Consider the following 26,751-nt stretch of genomic DNA (forward strand, 5'->3'; position numbering starts at 1 on the left):
TACGACGTTTAAAGCACGACTATTGTGATGAAAATTTGGTAAGGGCCAAACACTCTTTTCTCGTTATTGAGCAATTCCACCTTTTTTGCACTGCGCAACTACAGCGCCGAGACCAAAAACCGCTGGCATCGGTGTGGTAGGGGCCGTCAATTCGAAATGACCCAGGATGCGCGCTGCATCGAGGATGCGGAGCAACATATAAAGCTGCTCGTCACGTGCTGGTGAGCGCCTGAAAAGGTCGGAACTCATAGATCAAACTTGTATTAAATGGGCAGTAATCAAAGCAGAACTTCGAGTGCACTTACGGAATCAGGATCCCAAAACCAGGAAGCCGCGCAGGTCATTGACACACGTAGGCTTTGTAAAGGCAGCGACAGTGTGGTTTGGCTGGGTCTGGACAGATGCCGTATAGTTGGCAAGCGCGAAAGGAAATTTCATTAAGTTTAACTGGAAACTGCCGTCAGAAAGGCAGGTAGAGATGTTCTTCAAGGGGGGGAGCTGTCGCCAAAATCTGAAGAGATCATGACTATGAAGTTGATGTAGCAGGGGCATGTCTTCCATTTTAGATCCCGCCGGATGGTGTCCGGTATTATCTCAAATTTTTCAGGCGCATTACAAAAACCGAAAGGCGTAACTAAATTTGTATAAATCTTCGAAGTTCGGGACTCCTGCCTGGGCTGTCAAGCAGTGTGGACGTGTGTCGCATGGGCTCCCGCCTCGAAGCCAACTTTTGGCAGAATGCTTCGGTTCTTGGACCTGCCACCTATTGGAACATATCTGAGGGACCACCCGGCACGCGTGGATACCAATTCTTGGCAAGTCGACGACCAGCTTCCGTATTTTTCGGACGTTTTACCCGGACTAAGTGACGGAGGCAGTTAGGCCTAACGCGTAAGCCTTACTCTGCCCCGTGCCGACGGGCTCCGTGAGCAAGTCCGAGACCTTGCTAACCCTGAAGATGCATTACCCCGTCGAAGGGGAAGACATAACACCAGAGGAGCTAAAAAAACGGAGAATGGGAGCCCGTTCTCCGTCCTCAAGATCGCGCCAGACGCTTGAAACAAAGCGCTAACAGCCACGTCGACGAAGCTAGGCTTAAGCCGGGTTAGGCCGACGGGAAGCTGAACTCCGACACTATACAGCCAAAAAGAAGCGTGGACCATCCGTCACTAAAAAATGGGTACACTCTAAAAACAGAAGGAGTACTAGAACTCCATTTGGAGGAGTTTTCGCTTGTCCCATATACGACTCCTTTTTCCAGAGTAAAAGAACTCTCTCTAGCCATAGAGTAATCGGACTCCACTGATGGAGTACTGCGCTACTCCTGTGAATAGAGTAAAGATACTCCTCCGAAAGGAGTAAAACTACACACTGTAGTAGCGTCCTACAACTCTTCCAGGAGGAGTTCAAGGACTCCACTGATAGGAGTGCCTGTACTCCTTCAAGGAGAGTTTTATTTTACTCCTCCTGGTGGAATTTCATGGCCTGTTTTACATATCCTACCATTTTTTAAACCAGTTCCAGCCATATGTTTTGTAGGACTCACTTTGGCCATACCTTCCTCTGCAAAACGGTGCATAGTATTTCCACTACACACTGTTCAATGGTGAATGTACAAATTTTTTCCACACTTCTTGCACCATACACACAACAGTCTGTGATGTGAAATCAATGCTTCAATAAATAGGGATGCAAAAGCACGCTGATGACAGCTTTTATTTTCTCACAATTGCTGTGCATGCCAGCAATACATTTGGGATGTGCTCTGTGAGGTCTAGGCCCATCAGTGTTTTCGACACCACAGTCTAATTGGCATTAGATGCCCAGAACACTGCTACAAGCCAAGTGATCCTGTGAGCAAAGTTTTAACCAAGTGATCCTGCCGCTCGACCACATCGCAGCTTGCCGAGCCGAGTGAAGCCTCTCAAGATATCCTTGCATTTTCCAGGTGCCTGCATATAGAATAAAAACAATGCAAGGGAGGTTAAAGCAAACCATTATAAGCAACTAAACATACTCCTAATCTCAAGTTTTCATTTTAACCTACAGCTAATGCAACAAAACAAAACTTGGTGTGAACGCCTGGGGTCGCCAAGTAGGTATGCCCTAGCAGTGGCACATCATGACCAAGTGTAGACTTTTCATTCCAAATCATTAAACAAAGCTAGTGATCTAGAAATCCACATACTTCGTTTATTCTGACTGCCAATTTGCTATACCTCAAGTGAATTGAATACCACTATGCTAGTCCCTCAGAGGCTAAACACAAGCCTGGCCGGCACTGGACCGTTTGTTGCTCGAGAATTGGCTTTGGATGTAGAACACATGCAGCTGTACTGGCGAACCTCCACTCCCTCTGGAGTTTACTGAGGCCGCTTCTGCAGAGTGGCATCCATCTACAACTAAAAACAGCGCTGCAGAATCTGAATTGGAGTAATGCAAAAGCACGGAATCTGCTGTTGGTTGCTTCTGTTCGCTTAATTCACTTATTGTTTACCCATTTTCTTTGGTACTTTCAAATTGTGCACCAATCCCTTCCTATGCCCTTCTTCAGCTAGACTTCCGGTTGGTAGTGCGACGTCACAGCCTCTAGCTCACATTATCCACTTCTTGTTTATTCATTTTAGTCTTTGGTACTTTCAAATTGCACAATCCCTTCCTATGCCCTTTTTCAGCTCGATTTCCAGTTGCGTGACGTCACATCTTTGACGCCACTCTAATTGACTGCCTTAACTACTTTAGTCTTTGGTACTTTGAAATTGCATGCTAATCCCTTCATATGCCCTTTTTTAGCTCGACTTCAGGTTGTGTAATGTCACATACTTGAAGTCACCTTAATTCACTGGTTTAATTATTTTAGTATTTGATACATTCAAATGTGGCACCAAGCCATTAGCTAATGAGACCATTTTTGCCTTTACTGTTTCATTTTTTTGCCTCTTATTAATTACCTAATTACCTTAATGGCCTAATTCTTTGCACACATTACATCACCCTCTATCAATTAACACCACTCATTAACCTCTACGATTTCTCAATCACTCACAACTGCTACGGACATGATTTTGCATGTTTTAACTCTAATTAATTACCTAATTACCTTATTGGCCTAATTATTATTTCGCACACAACACTACATCACCCTCTATCAATTGGACTCATTAACCTCTACCACTTCTCAATTACTCACAACTGCTGCAGAGAACTTTTACATTTTTTGCCTGTAATTAATTACCTAACTAGCTTACTGGCCTATTTTTCGGCAGCAACATTATGTCAGCCTCTATCGATTGACACCACTCATTAACCTCTCACGTTTCTTAATTACTCGCAACTGCTGCGGACACGATTTTGCGGGTGCGGTCTACGGACAGAAATCTGTGAACATAGCGAAGTAACGCTTTCGTGTTAACTTGAATGAATCCTTGAGTTTAGTTATATTTAGAATCCAGGAGAAGAAGGCTTTTGTGTCAAATATCAAGAAGGTCATAAAGGCACGTTCGGTGTGATGACTGCTCCTGAACCAGGCTAGCTTCAGCGATATAGTGAATAAAATCATGAAGCAGATATTGCAGTTTCTTGTTTTTCATGCCTTCCATGACCTATACTGATTTCTGACACAGCCATTGCTATGGCATTGAAATTGAAACAGATGATGGGAGAGATTGCGTAATTTAGCAGCCATAAACAAATACTATGTGGTAATCCATGTATAGTCATGCACACTGTTACAAAGACAACACGCAAAAAAATCGGGGGTCCTTTAAACTCTACCTTAAGTGTATGATGGAGCACATTGGGGCTTCCGTGTGGATTCTCATTCATGTACAGACACTTCACTACAGGGTAATTGAGTAACTCCACAATTTATTCTATTATGTTGTGCATACTCATTAACGCAGTTGTAAGCCATCACATTATGTTAGACCACATAAAGATATAGAGACCTGCTTTAACCAAGAGATCTGAACCTGCCTGAGTCACCTGGGGATGCCTGGTTGACTGGATCCAAAGAACCTTGGATCCAGACAAAGACATGCTACCCCTAGGTCACTCGGGCACATTTAATGGCTTGGTTAAAGCCAGAATTCCTATCTGCCAACTTAAGGTCTATTCACACTTGCGACTACCAGTCGCGCGACCAGAGGAGAGGAGCTCGCCACTACCGATGTTCACACTTGCGACAGTCGCCTTCTCGTTCTGTTCTCGTTCCGAACGAGTTGGGAGTAGGAGAGCTGCTGGGCAATGAGAGTAAACGTCGGTAGCTGCCGCCTGCCAGACACTTCAGCTTTTTCAGGTGAGCCGGTACGCATGCCCCGCTCTCGTGTTTCCAGGAAAACGCCGACGACGAATAGACAATGTCAATCACCGTGGTGTCAATATAAAATGTTGCACCTGCGTGAAAAACCCGTTTCTCAAAAGTTCATGGTATTTACCAGATAGTCCAAATATCTTTCCAATCTCCTTCCAAGCCATATCCTATCTCCCTGCCTTTGAATTCCGGGTGCCGTTTGTTGAAAAGGTAGGGGTATTCTTTAATTGCATTGAGAAGGTGCTCGATCAAGTACTCCGGGACCTCGCTGATTGGTGAAATGGTTTGAGACTAGTAGTCGCGCGACTGAAAATTCGAGCAGTGCCCGATCGGCCCGCGGCAGTCGCTTTTCGACCGATGCGACCATTTGCGACTGTCGCTTTTCGACCAAAACGGTCACGTGACCGCTGCTAGTCGCAAGTGTGAACGGGCCTTTAGCCGTGTCATGGAGACTCGTGACATGCACAACCACTGAGCAGTGTCCAGCCATGTCACCAGCCAACCACCACCTGCTAGAGATATGCCCATGATTTTTGCTCAAAATGCCTATATCAGACTATATCCAGAATAAAGCCATGAATGCTGTGGCATTATTATGGTGTCTATACAATTTTAAGTTAATACTGCCACTCAAGCAAGACCATGACAATGTAAATTTTGAAGTGACGCTGCTTTTGTAGTAATGAAATCTATCAAATGACAAATTACATAGGGAAGCTAGCAGCCAGCGAAACTAGAGAAAGCATAAGCAACGTTTTCAATTTTTATTCATATTTGTCTTGTTTGTACCTACTGGCAGCCAGACATGGCAGGATTATTTTATGCTCGCTGCAGCCCTCCAACTAGCAGACAATGGAGAGGGGATATAGAAGTGAGAAATTTATGCACTATTTTTAAACTGACTAGAAGGACAGGAGTATCATGCGACATTTCTTTTATCCGAGGGCATCATAGGTGCTCTTAGCTGATCCATGGTGCCCACCTATGGTATCTTTTTCTTTGTCAGCTGTCGCTGCTTATATACGTATAATATGCATGCGGCACTCTTTCCCACCAGGCAACTGACAATTGCAGATTTCTATTTCATAATGAACTCACTGAACTCGGATTCTCTATATACTTTCATCTGTCAAGTGCATAGCCTCAGCTTATTTTATGGTATCATTTAATGACCTTCTCGAGTGTGACATCAGATCATAGCCCTCAGTACATGCTCAGGCATGCGCATTCATGCAAGCATATCGCCAGTGTGTGAAACACAATCTGGGTGCATGGTATTTTATTTTTCAATGCAGTGGAAATGAGGACATGCTCTGGTAATAGCTCAGATATATTTGAGATGTACCACATGCATGCACTATCATGTTTCACTTCAGCCATCAAAAAGCAATGTTTCTCAAATGGGAGTCACGATTTTAGGAGTCCAAAAACATATGATAAAAAAAAAATTGAAAGGTCATGCAATAGCTTTGACCCAGCTAGACACAGCTTTAAATGGCTAAAAGGGCACAGGTTTAAAGCTGATTTTAGTTTCTCAAAACTCAACATAAAGGAGTGCGGAAACAGGGAGCATGAGAGAGAGAGCATCAATGGGATTTGTCGATGCCAGCATCGGTGACGCTCGAACTTTGGCTCCATTGCTGGATGGGAATGCAGTGCAGTCTTAGGAATCTATCAGGGGAAAAGAGGACACTATGTGGTAGAGCTGACACGACAGTGTGTCTGTTGCATGCCGTCATCCATGCATAACGTCGATAAGAATGTTTTTAATATGCAAGCGCCTCTACCATAAATAAAAATTAAGCTGCACACCGCAGGTTTGAATTCTTTATGCAATTGGGGCTGGTACAAAAGCAGCCAATGGTGTGTGCTGTGCCGTCACTGTGGAGAAACCGCTAGCATGACCAACGTGACAGTCCTTGCATGTTGGTGTCCATGCATGATGCATGACGCGGAAGATTGGGAACGAATAAAGTGATAGATAGTGCATGCATTGGTCATTTCTCAAATATTTGAGTGTTTTCCAAAACACGTCCTTTTTCCACTTTGCAGAAAAATGAAATGAAGATGTGAAAAATGAGTGCACTCATGATACTGATGTACAGGGTCCTTCAAAATATGTGCGAACACGGCGAAGCGTTCGCACATATTCGCATATTCGCACATATTCGAAGCGTTCGCATGCGCACATAGCGTGCGCATGCGCCACATTGTTTCGATGCGCGACCGCACCGGATGCGCTGCCGCTCACGGAGCGCGGGCACGCTTCGCCGTGTTCGCACATATTTTGAAGGACCCTGTACATGTACGAATTAATGTGCCTTCCTGACTAAGCACAGGGAGCTGCAATCCGCGCTAATGCCCGAGAAAGCCCTCAAATAGCAAGCCATGTAAAGTAAACCGAGTATGGACTTGAGATGAAATGCATTTTACAAATCAATCGGCTTAATGCGCATAGTATGACGCAAACATCTGCACTTTTAAATGGTGAGAAGAGATATGTTGCCCCACATACACAAAATAAGTAAACAATGGCAATGGAAAGACACACATGATGTCCATCACGAGTGGCAGAAATAAGCACTATCCTTGAGATTGTACGATATGTCGTGTTCAATGAAGTACCGCACATGCTCACCACTTCCATATCACCTCTGTTGTCTGCTAGCTACCCAAGCGCAGCCCGCACTAAATCATCCTTGTGAAAGTCTGGCATCCAGCAGCATATCGTCGAGAAAAAATGAACGCATTCTGGAGCAACCAAAAGTAGCCCCCCTCCCCCCTACACACAGAAAAATGCAAGAGCTGGCTCCACGCTCGGGCGCCCCGTAGGCTAATGAGATAACTTAGGTGCACTCAAAAGGCAGCACGTATGCAGAAACTAAAATAAAAAAGAAGAGTAAGTGTGACAAATGTCTCAAACGTAATTTATATTCATTATTTTACCTGTTTTTGCTGTGCTTTTGGTCATTTATTTTTAATGTGACAGTATTGAAGGCCCCATTCTCCCCAAAATCTTGCATTATTGTTGACAATGTCGTGAGCAAATAGTCATAAGCAGGGTTCTAGCATTTGGTAATAAGCAGGTGACATTTTTGTAGGTCAGGCATTGAGTTTTGGTGTTAGTTTGTGTGGCATCATGAGGCCGCATGAGATGCCGAATTGCTAGGAGCTCCTTGTGATTGAAGAGTGAGATGGCAATCAAGCCCCTCCGAGTCGCACTTTTATACAATTGTTCAAGCAAGTATATATATGTCAGGTTGTCTCAGATAATGTGGTAGCTTATCACTGTATGTTAATAAATGTTTGAAATAAATGGATCAGTGACGAAGCAACTAGCAGCATACCCTTAAAGGCAGACTTTAGGTATCCCTGCAGGTTTTAAAGTTAGGTTTAATTTATTTTTCCGAGATTTTTAACACCTGCTTTCCTTCCGGACTTGGTTTCCATTTGTAGCACCGCGTCGATTTAAGGTGGTCTCTGTTCCTGCAAGGGTGGAAAAATGAGCTAGCTGGTAGTTCATCTCTGGGAAAAAAAAAACAGCACTCTCTTGAGACAAGGACAAAGCGCTGTGTTGTCATCTCTTTCTTTTTCAATGTCTTAGGAGTGCGGTTTATTTTTTTCCCAAGCTCTCTATTCTTACTGAGTTTTTTCATTCCACCCCTGATGCATTACCTACAGCAATGAAGAAGATGAATTTGTTTACGCATTATCGCCTACTGTTGTTTTTATTTTTTTTTAACCTAATTTAACAGCTGCCACATGTGTGTGTATTCGATATGTCAGACTAAAGAGAAAATCCTCGACAGCTTGGTACCAGTGAGTACTTATGGAACTTGTTGGTACTGGTTTCACTACTTTTTTCTAGCTCTGAAGTAGAGCCCACCTATATTGGCCTCAGCTATCACAAATGCTTATTGTGAATGAGGGTGGAGCTACTGTCAAAATATGTGTTTATAGCCTTGAGTTTGAGACAAAAAGAACTACTGAGGTCACCCTGCTTTGTTATAACGAACAACGATGCACCATAAAGTCACCCTACTGTCAAAACATGCATGAAGATCAGAGTATATCCTAACTCCCATTATCATCCTCAAAGAAAGTGTCGAGCATGTAAAAAACAGTGCAAGAAACTATAAATCAGAAGCACTAGTAAAGTTAACCACTGCCCGAGCACATGCTTACAGGCTACAAGGTCGATCAGTTGGTCCGTCAGTGTGCCGGCTAGGCAAAACTTCTGAAGTGTGAGCAGGGTCAGGGTAGCAGCAGCTTCACTAATGCTATTCTACACTGGCAGTGATCAACCACTAACAGGGCTTTGAGAAGTTTGAATACGAGCCACGAAGTATGCTTTGTTAGCCGAACTGGTCACATGACAATGTGTCACCTGCCCAACTGGATCTGCACCTTCTCAATTACTGGAGCGTGCAGATAGCACACAGAGCAAATAATCTGCACCTCTCCTTTGTAGGTAGAGCAGTGCACACTCATCAATTGAAACTAGACAGCAGCCGATGGTGTTATGCTAAAGAGCCACTTCCTACCAGGCTTGTTGGTATGTGCAGATCTACTTGTGCAGTAAGGTTGCTTCAAAAGTAGAGCAACGGCGACTGGGTATCAGTTTATTTAAAGCTCGATGTGCAGCTAGAATGCTTTAAACAAAAACTAGGCGTACAATTGATGTTCTGCATGCGCATCTGCTTGGTTAGCCTTTAACTGTTGAGGGTTGATGACAAAAACACCGACCCACCTAACCACCAGCTGTCGTGAACACCTCAACTGCTTTATTATTGCATTCCTAAAGCAGCACACCCACAACCAATGACTGCATCAGGCGCCTGAATGCTTGGATATCTGACTTTATTTGTATTTAACAGTAAACAAAAAGACAATGTGAAGGTGTATGTATCTATAGATAGCTCTGTTGCTGACTTTCAGTGGGCAGTTTAAAGAATGTGTAAAGGCCAGCACTTTTTCACGTGTTTATGTCCATAAAATTTAGTAAGGGTTACATTTTTCATTCAGAACTGATACTGGTGTCTTTCTAATGCACCGTTAATGTGTGGTAAAAACTGCAGATTCAGTTCTTACAAAATTAATGCAGTCATGTGATTTATTTCCCAGCAGATGGCTGCGGTTTCACCCCCAGGGCACATATATGGCAATTTTGCAGTGATCTTAACTGAAGGTGTAAGGAAATAGCATCATGAAAAGGCAAGCAATTAGCTGAAAGAGCATAAACAAGACCACTGTAAAGGCAAATTGCTTTACGTTGCTAGTGGGGACGCAATAAGTATGCTTATTACGGTTGCCTGTGCATAGTGTCACTTTTCCTAGTAGCCTGAAACAACAGACGGATGCATTGCTACAGACATACAACAGATATCTTTCAGCAGGGTGGCAAGAAGGGAGAGGTAGACTGCAGACTATCTTTGCATAATGCAGTCTAGCACTTTGCCAAGTGTAAATAATACTGAGAAAGGGCAACCCTTTTATGCAATACATTTTCTCAAAAAGCCTAAACGACCTGATCATCCATACCAAGGAAATATAGAGTGCCTTTTACACTCGACTAAGGGCTACATTTATGTATGAGCCACTCCTTGTAAATTTGGAACCTGTTATTTGGAAGGAAATGGAGTCTGCATAGTACAGTGGCCCTGCATACACCCCGAGGTACTGCCCCTGCCTGCTGCCATCATTATCATCGTCTAGCTCTGTGGCATATAAAGAACAATTCAGACACATCTGTACTTTGCGCATGGCAGCAGTCAACCACGTAATGACACCATGAGGTTAGCTTGGAGTGTCACTTTAGCCTGTCTGTTTGCGTATTTTCAAATCTTTGCATGTGATGTCCCCAGATGCTGTTGTTGTTCAAAGGTTCAAATATATGGGTATTTGAGATGCAGAGCCTGTAATTGATTACTTCATATACCAGGGAGATGAGGAGCCAGGTTTTAGTACTGCAGACAACAATAGCAAGAAACAAGAATACGAGCTGGGGCGGCCCTTACCCTATCTGTAACATGCTGATGGGAATCTCAAGAAGACATCGGACCCGCCACATGCCCGAAGTGTTGCACACCAGCTGCAGAAGTGGATGTTCGCCACCTGCTGTGCACTTGTGCCGGGACCATCAAGGACAGATTCAGCAGGAAGTAGGACTAACTGCAACAAGGCAAGCGGACTTCTCCAAATGGCTCACCGACAACGATAAGAGCAAGAGCCTTCTTCGGTTACTTATGGAAAACAATTTAGATGGGTTTTTATAATATGCCTTCTGGCGAGCTTGCAGAATAAAAAAAAAACCTAAATGTATGTGCAATTAGCCAGATATAGCATCATACTGTATTGCACAGCTGATTCCACCGAATATATTTGCAAAATTGACTGATAATTGCTACTTTCATGCAAGATCTACACAGAAGTTATATCTAGCAGAGTGTAAAAGTTTTAGGACTGCCACCACTTCCTTTTTTGCATGATGCTTGCCATACCAAATTCAGTAAGCACCCTGACCCTGTCAAGCTAACGTCTAAGCTCTCTGGAGTGCTTATGTTCTTTTGACCGAGTCATTGGTTGTGGATAAGCCACTATAGCAACGCAATAATATAGTAATCGAGGTGTTCACAACAGCTGGTGGTAGGTAGGCTGGCATTCTTGTCATCGATCCTGAATAGTCAAAGATACTGCGGCAATGCTACCAAGCACATGTGCATGCAGAACATACATTATACATGTAATATTTGTGTAATGCACTCCACCAGCCCAACAACCTTTAAGAAAGGTGATATCGGATCGCTGTTGCTTGGACCACAAAGCAACCTTTCCGCTCAATTACGTCTGCACAGACTAATAACACACTGCTACCTACACTCTGCAGTAGTGGAGAAGGCAGAGATCCAACTAAGAAGGTGATGCATTGCAATGTGACCAGTTGGACCAACACAGCATACTGCGTGACAAGTATTCAAACTAATTAAAACCCTGTCAGTGGTTCATTTCCTGGCAGTATAGAGAAGCTGCTGCTACCCTAATTCTGCTAACACATCAGCCCTTACACACATACACACTGAGTGGCTGACCTCGTAGCCTGTGGGCATGTGGTCAGGCGGCATTTAACTTCACTAGCAATGCCTACCGCCTTAGTGTTTCTGCATACTAGACACTTTCTTTGAGAGTGATAACGGAAGGTAGGATATGCTCCGATGTTCATGCATGCTTTGACAGCGGGATGACTTTATGGTGCATTGTTGTTCAATATAACAAAGCAGGGCAACCTCGGTCGTTCTTTTTATCTAAAACACAGGGCTATAGACATAAGAAAAAAATATAATACTACAACATTAAGTGATAAGGCATAAACAAAGAGGCATGTCCTTCTTCATTACTGTAGGTCATGCATCTGAGGTGAAATGAAAAAGCTCAGTAAGAACAGAGAGCTTGAGAAAAAATAACAGCGAATTTTTGAGACATGAACAAAAAATGACAACACAGCACTTTGTCGAGTGTGCAATCATTTTTTCCTTTCCCAATATGAACCAGCAACTAGCCCGTTCTTCCACCCTTGCGAGAAATGAGACTACCTTAAATTCACACAATTATAAATGAAAACCAAATCCGGAAGGAAAACAGGTGCTAAAAACAGCCCTCGGATAAATAAATTAAAATTAAGACCTGGAGGGATACTTAAAGTCTGCCTTTAAGGGTATAATGTGGTAGTTTGACTGTCTTCAGTCTGCATTTCTACAAGGTGACCCACCTTTTCGTACCTGCATACTGCTATTCGCTTCGTCACTGATCCATTTATCTCAAACATTCATTAGCATACAGTGATAAGCTACCACATTATCTGAAAGACAACCTGACATAGATATATATATACCTGCTTTAGCAACATTGCACAAAAGTGCGACTCGGAAGGGCCCATCTCACCCTTCAATCGTAAGGAGCTCCAGGCAATTCGGCATCTCATGCGGCCTCATGATGCCACACAAACTAACACCAAAAATCAATGCCTGACTCACAAAAATGTCACCTGCTTATTACCAAATGCTAGAACCCTGCTCATGACTTTTTTGCTCACGACGTTGCCACCAACAATGCAAGATTTTGGGGAAACGGGGCCTTCAATACTGTCACATTAAAAATAAATGACCAAAAACACAGCAAACACAGGTAAAATAATGAACATAAATTACATTTAAGAGACATTTGTCACGCTTACTCTTTTTTATCGTTAGTTTCCGCATACGTGCCACCTTGTCACTGGGCTTAAGTTATTAGCCTAAGGGGGCGCCCGAGCGTGGAGCCAGCTCTTACATTTTTCTGTGTGTATGGGGGGGGGGGGGGGGGGGTCATTTTTTCTCTGATGATATGCCACTGAATGCCACACTCTCACAAGGATGATTTAGTGTGGGTTGCGCTTGGGCGGCTAGCAGACAACAGAGGTTATATGGAAGTGGTGAGCATGTGCGGTACTTTAGTGAACAAGACATTTCGTACAATCTCAAGGATAGTGCTTATTTCTGCCAGTCGTGGTGGACATCTTGTGTGTCTTTCCATTGCCATTGCTTACTTATTTTGTGTATGTGGGGCAACATATCTCTTCTCACCATTTACAAGTGCAGATGTTTGCATCATACTATGCTCATTAAATCGATTTATTTGCAAAATACGTTTCATCTCTCAAGTCCGTACTCAGCTTATTTTACTTGACTTGCTGTTTGAGGACCTTCTCGAGCATTGCCGTGGGTTGCAGCTCCCAGTACGTACTCGAGAAGGCACATTAATAAGTGCATGTACCGTCTTTGCCAAAAGTAACCAGGCTGCATGTTTTGCTTGTATTCTGAAGCTAACATGGATCCCCTGAGGATCATAACTTTTTGGCAAGTGAAGACAGGAGCTCTCATTTATGTTGCACCAATTTACAGCATCAGAAGTTTTATGAATTCTCTGCTAACCGACTGAGAAGCGGAACACGCAGCCTGGTTACTTCTGGCAAAGACAGTACATCAGTATCATGAGTGCATTAATTTTTCACGTCTTCATTTCATTTTTCTGCACAGTGAAAAAAGAATGTGTTTTCGGAAGCACTCAGAAATATTTGAGAAATGCCAAATGCATGCACTATCTATCGCCTTATTTTTTCCCAATCTTCCCCGTGTGAGCCATCATGCATGAAAAACAACATGCAAGGCCGTACTGCCACGCTGGTCATGCTAGCAGTCGTTCCCCACAGTGAAGGCACAGCACACACCATTGGCTGCTTTTGTACCAGCCCCAATTGCATAATGAATTCAAATCAGAGGTGTGCTGCTAAAGTTTTATTAAAGTAGAGGCGCTTTCATATTAAAAACATTCTTATCACTGCGGACAGGAGACTATGCACGGTGGAGCGTCGTCTGAAATGCAGGCTGCAATATCAAAGGACAATTTTTTTTTCTTTGCAGGGAGGGGGGAGGGAGTTGACTGACTCAGTGACCGACCCTCAGACGAAAGCGCTTGATGAAGATGCTACTGCACAAAAGCAATATAGAATAAGGCATGTTTCCTTCAGCATAAGGCACGGTCAGTCAGCTTATCAGCTTTAGCTTATCGACGCATGATTTTTCGCATTACACTGGCGACGATGCCAGCACGACCAGCACCTATCACCGTAGTGTGAGGTTTTCGGCCCCGCGACACCGACGGAACTGATCAATGGAAGGTCGTCAAGAGGTACTGCTTTGTTTAAAAGTTTTGTCTGCTCCTTTAATGTTGCAAGGTATGCTCTCGCCTCAAGGTAATGCTTGCTTACTCTTAGTTTTTGGACCGAAAGAGCAACGGCAATACCTCAGCAATCAGGAACATAATGCTAACCCCTCCCCACTTTCATGGCGCGGGTACACGGCGGGAAGAAACTGACAAGTACCTTTTTATATGCGTGAGTGCTTGTTGCTAAAACAAGCTAAATCTCATAGTGTAAGAATAAGATGCTTCTGATTGTATACATTGAATTATACAGCATGAGCCCGTCCATTTCAGCCTCCTCGGCAATCTCTAGACGAAGCCCAAAACAAGTCCGAGGATCACTAAAGTCGCATATTATAGTAAAGGCTTTTCAAGGAAAAGAGAATATGCGAATAAAATATTTTTGCTGAAAAAAAAAAAATCTGTGACCACCATCCAAGCATGAATGCAAAAGTGCAGCCTACATAGACTACATCGCGAATAGCAGACGACATGGGAATGATATCTCATGACGTCAGCGGCCAATGGTTGCCAGACCAGAGAGCCAATTTCAATAATAATAAAAATTATTTTTAAAACTATCTGCTGCACCGAATGAGCTCAAATTTCGAGGATTTATAATTTAACGTGTGAGGAGTGAAATGCAATAACTAGTTTATGCTCAGTTGTTAGCTGTCGTGACCACCTTAATGAATCAAGTGAAACGTGATAGTGCATGCATGCGTTACATCTTAAAATATTTCTGAGCAATTACCAAAGTATGTCCTTTCCACTGCGCTACAAAAGTAAATACCGAACACTCGGACCGTGTATCGCATGCTGACGATATACTTGCATGAATGCGCATGCCTGAGTGCACAGGGAATTGAGGTCTGCTCTCACGCTTGAGAAGGTTCTCGAACAATGCTGTAAAATAAGTTGATGCTAGAACTTGACAGATCAAATATAATTTGCAAATCCGAACTCATTAAGCTCAATATGGAACGAACATCTGATCTTGTAAATTATGTGATGGGAGACAATGTCACACACATACAAAATATGTATGCAGCGACAGTTAAAGATGTAATAAATGAGCACTGCAGATCAGCTGAAATGAGCACCTGCCTGCACATTATTAAAGACACCCTTAAAACAAAAGATAATTTCACCCGAAGCTCTGCGGTCCTAGTCAATAAAAACAGCCGCAGACATTCCTCACCTCCCCATCACCTCTCCGTTGTTTGCTAGTTGGATGCGAGTAGCCAACATAAAATCATCCTGGCAAGTCTAGCAGCCAGCAGGTAGCCCGGAACTGTCCACCTGGAGAAAGACTAACGCCAGAGCAACCCTAGTAAACAAATGGCTGGGCTGTACTCAGGCGACCTGCGGACAGTGGATAATCTAAGAGGCCCACTGATATACACAATGATAGTCAAGGAAAGAATACATATCAAATATAAAGCAAAGTCAACTAGTGTATTACAAAAAAAACAGCATTGAAGAACTGTGATTGAGTCCCCTTGAGTACAATTACATGTTTGGGAACAGAACAGATACAGTGACTTATAAACAAGAATCACTGATTCTCATGTGCTGCCAAGCAGAAGCACACCTGCTGGAAGGGCACAAGATCAACCAGTTCACTAATTATTGCCATTACTTAACACAAGACAATGACAACAAAATTATTAAACCAAGCATTGGCTGAAGGAAGTGCTTGAGAACAATACACTCAATCAGTGTCACATGCTGCATGGCAGCAATAGCAATAAATCAGTTGTCAAAATAAGGTAGTGATCCATTTTATGCAATTACCTACACAGATCATTCTCTTAAGATTAAATAAGGAGTGCAACAATTAACACACACATAGCATGGAAGGTAATAGTAGGCCTGTAGTAACTGCACTTAGCCACAAAGTGATTGGTCAAGAGGTTGTACATGGGTTGAATAGCATGCCCACATCTGCTATACTGTTCTTTAAGGATGTTACTCCACATTAGCACACTTCAGATGAACAGGCAGCATGAGCAGACAAACGGCCTTGCTCATATTTTATGTTCTGAAGACTGTCCTATACAGCAAACAATTGAAGAAATGCAATTTAAACACTGGCCAAACACACGCATTTATGGATCGTTCATTTCTCACTTTCTGATGTGAACGCTTTTTCAATCTGTAAAATGGACAGTTATCAACATGCATTGCTTAGAGCTTCAGCATGGCTACGGACCTATAAGGCTGCCGCGATACCTCAAGCGAAAAGATTCTGAATTAGAGGGACATCACTGGACAGCGCACTACAGAAAAGCAACTGGAGTGGCTGAGGCTTCAGAGGGCATAATCATACATACTTACCGGGATGAAGACCAAATCAAAGATGCTTCCCACTATCTCACCAAAAAGCAACCAAAAAGAATTTACAAATTGTTGCCTCAGTTAGTGACAGCCTGTTCGTAACAGGGGGTGAGATAAGGGCCTTAATGTGTCAGATAAATTTATTAGGCAAAGGCGTGACAAAGCAGGATTCAGATAGGATGGCTACACAAAAGCCCTAACTTTAAGGCATTACTGGGTGGGCCTGTACTGGGTGGGCCTAGAAACAAAAAGAGTGCTGCCTAGTTGCTAAAAAGTAAATGATTATACTTTTGTCTTTTGACCTGTGGCTTGCTTTCTTATATACCATGTTTGTTTTGCTGCAAGGCTGTAACTTTCATTAAATACTGCTATTTTAAGGTATGATCCCCTTTATGTCAATGGCCTCAGGCCATTGACATAAAGGGCCAAGGGGGGGGGGGGGAGTTACCACAAAGACAGCCTCTCACCTCTTCCCTGCATTGATGGTCAGCTGAGCTCCCAAGCTTATTTTGTAATCATTGCCACCAGCTCCTTTCTCACCTGCTAAAAGGACCTTGCAAGGATAGAAAAAGTTGTCGGGCTAATGGTGTTGATTCATGGTTGACAGTGCTTAATTAACCACACGGACAGAGTAAACACATAAAAGACGAACACAGGCTCTGAACTTTAACCTTATTCTGGAACCTCTGATACTCTGCTTATATACCCATAAAGGCACCGACTAGTGGTGATTTTCGACACTTGTGACAAATAAAAACAAAAAGAAGTACCGTAAGAGCAAACCCGAACAAGGGGAGAACAAAATAGGCAAATCATTTTTTAAGCCGCCAACACGTGGAACAACGGACTAATAACAGAAAAAAAAAAATGCAATGGTAACAGAAAATGGGTAACAGACGTAAGCTAACAATTACACAGCAAAACGCACGAGATGAAGTACACTAAAACTGAAAGAAAAAGTGCATGACAAAAAAGATGAAGCCAAGAATTGACCGCTAAATGCAGAAGATGAGCACTAAATAGCTAAAACAAAGCAAATTAAGGAAATGCTCATGAGCAACAAGGGTGAAGTCTACAATTACATTGCGAAAGGATGAAGATGAGGTGCATAAAACGAAACAATAAAGATAAAATGTCAAGAAATGAATTCAACAAATGTTATAAAGCTAAAACCAGGCTAGATTGGAGAAGTCCATAAAGAAAGGCAATCTTTTTTTCCAAGAGTGAAATGGAGGGGGTACTAACACAATCATCCTTGAGCCTGAAAATCTTGGCAGCTTTAACTATTTCATGTGTCAGCTTATAACGATGAGTTTTTAACACAGTTTTTTTTCGAAGATTGGGTGGCATGGCTTCTTTAAGTCGGTTCCTGCAGTGGACGGGCAGATTCCTGGGGGATATACCTGATAAGTCATTTTAATGCTCCATTAGCCTTCATCGGCCAGTTTGGTCCATGTATAGCTTACGGCAAGTGAAAGGCTTAGAGTGAGCGCCTTCCGCACGTGCTGCTAAGGGTTTTCTGTGCTTCTTAGTGCGGCCTCTTTTTTATTTAATTTTTTTTTGCTTTTCTTCTTCATTAACGATTCATCAAAGCTGCAATAGTTGCTCGAGGGCAGAAAACAACGTCAACTCCTGCTTTCTTTTCACTCGTCGTAAAGTTGTGGGAAATTTGGTGCATGTAAGGAATCCCTGGAACATTATCGCGTTGCCTATGTGCTTCAGCACTTTTTCTGAGACAGTGGAAAGGACTTGTAACGGGTACCCTGATTGCGTGAGCCTGCATACCTTTTTCAAGAAGCTTTCTTGTAATTTGTGCTCGCATGACTTGTTCAGGGCATTGACAAGGGCAGACTGGATGATATTTCTTCTAACCAGCTTTGAACGAGCGGAGTCATATTATAGGAAAGGCTAGTTGCCCCTTGGTTCAAATGCCCAGCTCACGTGACTGGGTGTGAAGATGCTTAGTTCCAAGAAGCACATGGAATCATTGTCTGGCATTTCTTGCTTTAATTCAAGGGGAGCCAGGATACTCTTAATGACACTCAAAACTTCAGGTACTTCATGAAAAAAGGTTTCTACGTCACGGTCTAAATTAACTAAGAAGTCGTCCCCAAAGTAGAAAATTTTTTGAATTCGTGAGTTTTCAAAGTGATTCCTGAGACTACTGTCATGCATAACTAAGAACAGATCACTGAGCAAGGGAGTAAGTAATACATGATATGATGCAGATCCCGTGCTTTTGGATAAGGTGTGAATCATTCCTTTCTGCAAATGTTTATTTTAGATACACAGAAAACAATTCTAAGAGACCATCTACAGAGACACCACACTCACTCTGGGAGGATATGGTTCCATGTTGGTCAATAGCTTTGCGAACGCATTTCATGAGGTCCATCTTGAGGTATAGAATAAAACAAGCCTTTTGCATTTATAGAAAAGGCATGATAGGCTTTGTTTCTATTCCCGTTCAAAAACCTAATGACTACATCTGCATTCTTTACCAGAAAGGGATCATCGATAAAAAGTAATTTCAGGTTGCCATGCAAATACATAGTGACGTCTTTCTGCCAGATATACCTCTCGTGCCCTCTGTGCGTTATTGTTTCGGAGGATACCTGGCAGAAAGACGTCTCTATGTATTTGCAAGGCAACCAGAAATTGCTTTCTATCGATGATACCTTTCTGGTAAAGAATGCAGATGAAATCATTAGGTCTTTGAACTGGAATAGAAAGAAAGCCTACCGTGTTTTTCTACAGATGTTAAAATTATTTTATTCTATACCTCAAGATGGGGGACCTCATGAAATGCGTTCGTGAAGCTATCGACAAACCTGGAGCAGTATCCTTCCAGAATGAGTGTGGTGTCTCTGTAGATGGTTTCTTGGTTATGCTTTCTGTGTACCTAAAATCAACATTTCTAGAATGGAATGGTTTACACTTTATCCAAAGTCACAGGATCTGCATTGGATCATGTATTGCCCCGTTATCAGTGATCTGCTCTTAGCTATGCATGACAAAAGTCTCAGGAACCATTTCAAACACTAACAAGTTCAAAATATTTTCTGCTTTGTGGATGATTTCTTGGTTCTTTTCGACTGTGACAAGGAAGCCTTTTTTTTTCATGAAGTACCTGAAATTTTTAGTGTCCTTAAGAGTGCCCTGGCTCCCCTTAAATTTATGCACGAAATGCCGGACAATGATTCCATGCACATCCTGGAACTAAGAATCTTCTTTACACCCAGTTATGTGTGCCGGGCAATCCGCCTTTTGCGCGAGGATGTGGCACCATCATGCGGGAGCGGGCGGGAAACACATTGAGCGGCAGTGTAGCAGACGACGCGAGAGCGCACCATACGAAATGGCCACGCCAACGCTGGTAGAAAGCGAAAGCTTCCCCCCTTTTTTGGCCTCGGAGCGGAAAGTAGTGACAGTGATTGCAGCATATCATGTTCACGCAGTATGGGGGAAGGTAGAGCGTTTTCACAGTCCACTCATAACGCACGTACGCATATACTATCTTCGTATTGTAAGAGCGTGTAGCGCGGGCCGTGTTCGACGCGTGCAGGTTTTCGGCAGACAGGAGAGCGTGGGGGCAGAGAGAGAGAGGGATCTCAAAGGGCAAAGCAGCCAGGGGTTTGTTGATGCTGCAGAGCTAGGTGGAATCGTATCCTGTGACTTTGAGCGGCGCATATGCGCGGGGTGTCTTGAGTTACCGAGCACAATGCGGTCACCGCGGCGCCGGCATGGTGCAATGGGCGTCGCTTCCTCCTCGCGTCATCTACAACCGTGCAGCTATAGGATTTCATCCAAGAAGATCGGCAGAGAGTCACATATACACACCCCGTGAAAAGGGCATTGTCCCGGCCGAAATGCACACCTGCAGGAAACGCGCTGCATTTTTCTGGCAATGGATGATTCAGAGCTGTAGCCGGTTTCTGGCCTCAGGAGTCGGAACGGATGTGGTCGCAGTGGTGAAAAGGTTCTCGGTGCGCAGAGAATGGTCATTCTGTTGTGAAAGGATCTCCAACGTTCATTTCTGCCTCCGCCGCGATTTCTGCGGAATCAACAACTTGGTGACACATATGTGAATCTCCTACATATCGGATGCGCATCTCGGTCAGGAACCAACCCTGTTTTACGTCCAGAGCGATCCACTCTGCAAGTGAACGAGCATGAACCCTCCAGGAGACTCATTTATTGTGCCGGGCGGTTTCCTTGCCGTTGCGAACGGTTGGACGAAGACGACGATTATCAAGCTCCCTAACGAAGTGCATCTGATTGCGTACATTAAAGGAACAAAGTCCGGATGCTTTGGCGTGCACGAAGGCGAGCCTTTAATTAAAAAAAAAAAATACTGTGCGTCGTGCAAGTGCGTCATATGCTCAGAGCGGCAAAAACACAGATACTACAGGTATGTATGCATCTAAGCGAAATAGGCATGATGAAAAGTACCTACTGGTTTTCACCCAGGCTGTAGCGCACCAGTGATAGCTGCAATGAGGATTTCTTCGGTGCGTGATTGCTTCAGTTGCACCGGGGCCTGAAGGCGATGTATTTTGTCCCTTCTTATCTTTATGTGCGAAAGGGCTAGGTAGCTTAGAAATATCACAGGCGGCTGTGTGCGCTAGGCCGTAATATTTAGCATGTTTTATCGTGACTGCCACCTCACTAACAAGAAAAAAAAAAATACGGCGTTTTAATGCACTGCCGTTCGCGAGCCTCATGACCAGCTCAACCACTCGGCTCACTGACGGCGGTGCATCACAACACCTTTTTTTTCTTCTTCTTTTTAGTCAGGCGGCAGTCGCAATAAAACATGCTAAATATTACGGTCTAGCGCACACAACCACCTTTGATATCTGCGCTACCCGGCCCCTTCGCAACAAACGACAAAATACATCGCCATCAGACGCGCCGAACAAATGCTCATTGCGGCTATCACTGGTGGGTTACAGGCTTGGTGCAAACTCCGGTAGATACTTTTCATCATGCACATTTCCTTTAGATGCATACATACCTGTAACGAAGTGTTTTTCGCACAGTCGAGAGCACGCAGTCGGCTGCCAAGGTCGCCCATTCACGTCTTGACGCTTGGTTGCCCTAATCCAAGCTTCACGCCGTTGCAGGTCGCGGCTTGCCGAAGGAAACCTAACAAAACGCGTCTTGCATCCCGGCACGCCTCGAGAGTGGCAGACGTAAGCGGCACAGGTGGTTGGCATCGTTTTACCGAGGCTGTGAACGTACCGCGCCTCCAGCCCCCGTGCGTTGGCTATGAGTGCGGCGACGAGAAGCGCCGTCGACACCTCTCAGTGTGTTTTCATCAGTCGCCGCTGGGGCTTCGCGCATGCGCAGAAAACTCGCGCAAAAGGCGGATTGGACCAAGGGGAAACAATCCCTTCCTAACATGCAGCTCCGCTCGTTCCAAAGCTGGTCAAAAGAAATATCATCCAGTCTGCCCTTGTCAACGCCTTGAACAAGTCATGCGAGCACAAATTGCAAGAAAGCTTCTTGAAAAAGGTATGCAGGCTCACGCAATCAGGGTACCCGTTACAAGTCCTCTCCACTGTCGCAGAAAAAGTGCTGAAAAACACCAAGTGCAAAAACACAACCACTGGCTGAAGTGCACAGGCCACGCAAAAAGGTTGCAGTGATTCGTTGCATGCACCAAATTTCCCACAACCTTACGATGAGTGAAAAGAAAGCAGGAGTTGACGTTCTTTTCTGCCCCTGAGCAACTATTGCAGCTTTCGTGGATCGTTAATGAAAAAGAAAAGATGCCGCACCAAGAAGCACAGAAAACCCTTAGGAGCAGTGTACAGAAGGCGCTCACTCTAAGCCTTTCACTTGCCGTAAGGTATACATGGACAAACAAGCCTTTTTCATGCATCAATGAAAGGCTAATGGAGCATTAAAATGACTTCTCAGGTAATCCCCCAGGAATCTGCCCGTCCACTGCAGGAACCGACTCAAAGAAGCCATGCCACCCAATCTTTGAAAAAAAAAAAAAAAAAAAAAACAGTGTTAAAAACACATTGGTAAAGCTGACACATGAAATAGTCGAAGCTGCCAAGATTTTGAGGCTCAAGGATGATTGTGTTAGCACCCCCTCCATTTCACTTTTGGAAAAAGAGATTGCCTTTCTTTATGGAATTCTGTAATCTAGCCTGGTTTTAGCTTTGTTACATTTGTTGAATTCATTTCTTGACATTTTATCTTTCTTGTTTGGTTTTATGCACCTCATCTTCATCCTTTCGCTATGTTAATTGTTGACTTCACCCTTGTTGATCATGCGCGTTTCGTTCATTTGCTTTGGTTTAGCTATTTAGTACTGCTTGTGTTCTGCATTTGGCAATGTCAATTGTTGGCTTCATTGTCGCTGTTCATGACGCTTTTTTTTTTCAGTTTTAGTGCACTTCATCTCATGCATTTTGCTGTGCTAATTGTTACCTTTACCTCTGCTACCCATTTTCTGCTCTCCTTCCACATTTGTATTTTTTTTGTACTTATTAGTCCACTTTCCATGTGTTGGCGGCTTAAAAGATAACTTGCCTATCTCGTTCTCTCCTCGTTCGGGTTTGCCCTTTCGGTACTTTTTTTGGTTTTTATTTGTCACATTAGTTTTTGTTGCCACAAGTGTCAAAAATCGCCACTTTTCTGTGCCTTTATGGGTATATAAGCAGAATATTAGTGGTTACAGAATAAAATTGAAGTTCAGCACCTGTGTTCGTCATTTATGTGCTCTTTACTCTGGCCGTGTGGTTAAGAGCTGTCAATCATGGCTTACAAGAATGGGCATTTTCTGCCGCAGCATTCTTTCCCTATCCTCACGGCGCACATTGTGAAAGTGCACCTTGAAAAGCTTTGTAGCCCATTACACTAGCTTGGCTTCCTAAGGTCGCTGATATGAAAGTCACTGAAAACATTTCAGGCATTAAAAGCCATTTTGCAAAAAAGGGTCCTGCACACTGCAAATTCTGATGAGTTATGGAAGGCCATCAAAAGTGCGTGGAAAGAGCTGAAGCCGATGCAACACTGTCGTGCCAGTGCTCTACGACTCCTTGCCATGCCAAGTCTGCTGTGATAGAGCTCGGTGATGACTTCCTCCGCTACTCAACTTCCTGTGTGCACTCAACATTGGTCCCCACCCTCATTTTCTTTTTTTTTGTGTGTGTGTGTTTCAGCAAGCACGCAGCAGGTCACTGAAATGTTTCCAGATTTTTTTTTTAGATGTAGGACATTTTGCATTATTTTGCACAGCAACAAAGAATATTCTTTATGACTCGACAATTAATTCGTGAGCCATTCTTAGCAGCTTCTCTTTCTTATGAGCATGACCTAAATAGCAACTTTACTTCTTTGAGGTTTCAAAGTGGCTTTATAACAGCACGTCCATGCTGCAGCTATAAAAAAAGTATGCATACTGTTTATAAGTGACTTTTCTACAGAAGAAAAAAAGTATGCCAGGAAGTGAAAAATGAACAATTCATTTTCTTCGGATTAACTCACGATTAGTTCCTTGATTGGCTGCTACACACGACACTAATCTTCAGAACATAAAGTGCAAGCAAACACATTCTCATACTCAAGCTGCTTGCCCATCTGAAGTGCCCTAATATGCAATGACGTCCTCAGACAGAACAGCCTAGGAGACCATGGCAACAGCTGACCGCACTTTGTGGGCATGTGCTTAGCCTAAGGCCGCGGTTCCTCCACTTGTACAGCATAGGTAGGCAAATAAAGCATTTATCACCATTAATCATGGTAGTGCCTTTTGAGAATCATGTGGCGGAAGAACACACTTACGAGCTTAATGCTGTTCACGGGACGCCTTTAGCAACCAAGCAAGCATCCATCCTGAGCAAGCAGCTGTCTTCCAGGAGAACATTTTCAAAAACAGTGTACACCTGGAAGTGCAAGGAACAAAATTGTAATGCCTCACTCAACCGGACGTAAACGTGACTGCCGATGCATATTTGTGATGATAAAAAATGGAAGTTATTAAAGTATGTATGCACAAGAACACATACTTCTGTGTCTACGGAAGAAAATTAGCGGTTACAGCACTGCCAAAACAAATAGCGCCTACGCGCCTCCCATGTTCGAACAAGCGACAATGCCACTGCTCCCAGTACAAGAAAATAGCGCTTGGTAAAACTGAGGCTTCAAAATATGTGCTAATGAACAGAAGTCTACACGCTTTTGCGCGTTTTAAACTTGCAGTTGCGGAAAAAAAAATAGAAGCGAACCTTACCTGAATGACTCCATTATTGTCCGGAGACCGTTGATGCCGTTGGCGAGCGAGCATTGAAAGCAAGTTGCAGGTCATATCCTGTGTGCGCGCTGCAAATGGTGAACACTGCGAAGGCTTGAGGCTTGCGATGCATTTCATAATGATATAACAGGGTAGTTTAAGAGGTCAAGCCGGCGGTAATAAAGGATTTCTAAGCGAAATACGATGTAACTGACAGGCCGCAAGAACAAACAACGCACAGCTAACGCAGCGCTTGAACTGAATAAGGAGAGCAACAGTTGCGCAACGCAAAAAAAAAAAAAAAAAGAAAGAAGAGGGAGCATGAGTTTGATAACTATCAAGTATTTGTGAATGCATAAATTATTTTCAAATAATAAAGTTCATTTGTGAAGTTAGATGGTCGTAGGTTATTCATTTCTTCAGGTAAATTTGGTTTGAGCAGTTGACAGTTTCGTAGTTGAAAACAGTAGCAGACGACACGCCTGGAAGCCTTTACCCTTGATAGCTGATTACTACTATTTAATGCGGTATCACGCAGACAGGAGGAAAAAATGAAAAAGAAGCCTGCTTCAATGTCCAATACGGACACTTGTGCTGCCCGAGCAACAATCGAAACATGTGTGGTACGGAAAGTTATAATTTCTTTATCGCAGGAGTAAAACAACCTTTAACGCTATCTAAATCTGCAGGAGTAGAATGTTCACTTTACTCATTTTTTCTTGGAAGATTGAAATGCCATTTCACTCTTCCTCGCATATGGCAGGAGTAAAGTGAGATCTGCAGGAGTAATTAGGCTGTTTGACTCTTGAAATAAGAGTTCCAGTTCTTAGAGTGTACCGTCCCCGAGACTACCAATGGACGACTACAAAATCGTGTGTCGACTGAGAAATTGGGACCTGAGCAGCGTCGCCTCACGTGCCCTAGAGCGTTCCATTGGGCGGCAGCAAACGTGGCGCCATTGTAGGCACAAGACGTGGACACTACACGTGTAAACATCGTGAACAACACGTTCACCGTAAGCACACCGAATACGCAACAAGAGAAGCGTTCGCAGTGGCGGCGGTGGACGTGCACGGGTGGCGGCAGGCATCAGGGTCGGTTGTGACAAAATCTTCGGAAACCGCGGAAGAGGCAGCTGTGGCACTAGCCATAGCTATCACCGAAGCGGATACAATCTTCTCTGATTCTAAATTTGCTTTCCGTAGCTTTGCGGGGGCAGAATTTTAACTGCAGTGCAGAAAATACTGAAACTGACCAGGCAGCCATACAGAGAAATTGAGGTGATATTGGTGCCGGCTCACTCGGGGAATCCGGAAAATGAGGCAGCCCGCAACATGGTTCGAGGTTTCGTCAAACGAGTCGGTGAGTCGTTCATATCCATTGGTTGCTCCAAGGAGGGGCTGGCATCTTTTCACGATATCAAAAGTCATTACAGATTGGAACGGCACACATTTCCACCACCTGACAAAACGCTAGATAAGGCACAGGAGACCGCATGGAGGAGACTCCAGACGAGATCCTTTCTTAGCCCTTACCTATTAATGTACTCGGATGACTTTAACCCCGCGTGCAGGTTCTGTGGCGAAACAGCCTCGCATGATCACATACTATGGCAATGTAAAGAAGTACCTCCACCGGAAGATCTAGTACAAATTCCTTCTCTTGAGCTATGGGAGGCCGTTCTGGTCAGCTCGGACCCGGGCATTCAAGCTTTGGCCACCGAGTAGGCCACTAAGGTCGCCGCCAGCCATGGACTGGAGGCCATATTGAGCGGACCGTCCGCATCTGCATTTTGACGAAATAAATATTTTCCAATCCAATCTGAGTTACAAATGCGGCTTTGTGGTGATCGGCCACTTCCAAAGGGTCTTGCCAATGGGCGAACGTAGATCGAGGGAAAAAAGAAGTCGGCCCCTTGCAAATAGCACAGATCAACAGATCATCATCGATGCGCGTGAGAAGGCAGACGTATTTGCGCGTAATCTTATTAAGGCGGCATCTTACCTGTACTCACCTATGGGGCTGAAACGTGGAGGCTAACCAAGAGAGTTCTACTTAAGTTGAGGACAACCCAGAGGGCAATGGAACGAAACATGGTAGGGGTAACATTAAG

At 43.8% G+C, this 26,751-nt stretch overlaps 2 long non-coding RNA genes across 7 annotated transcripts in view; both read right to left on the bottom strand.

Moving 5' to 3' along the window:
• The window catches only part of LOC146175194 (uncharacterized), a 51,821-nt gene that overhangs the window by 10,518 nt on the left and 14,552 nt on the right, over positions 1-26,751 (bottom strand). The window lies entirely within an intron of this gene.
• LOC146175195 (uncharacterized) lies at positions 1,699-24,895 on the bottom strand. 6 transcript variants are annotated; one of them, XR_014702138.1, is made up of 5 exons: positions 24,639-24,895; positions 24,191-24,291; positions 15,249-15,360; positions 10,330-10,426; positions 1,699-1,952 (listed from the first exon to the last, which is right to left on the bottom strand). It is a non-coding gene; the product is annotated as an uncharacterized LOC146175195 (long non-coding RNA). The 6 variants fall into 6 exon arrangements; XR_014702139.1 differs by having other exon boundaries at positions 10,330-10,436; XR_014702137.1 differs by lacking the exon at positions 10,330-10,426.

Source organism: Amblyomma maculatum, chromosome 11 (genome assembly GCF_055883805.1).
Source record: "Amblyomma maculatum isolate TAMU_Amacu chromosome 11, ASM5588380v1, whole genome shotgun sequence".
Taxonomy (NCBI): Eukaryota; Metazoa; Arthropoda; class Arachnida; order Ixodida; family Ixodidae; genus Amblyomma; species Amblyomma maculatum.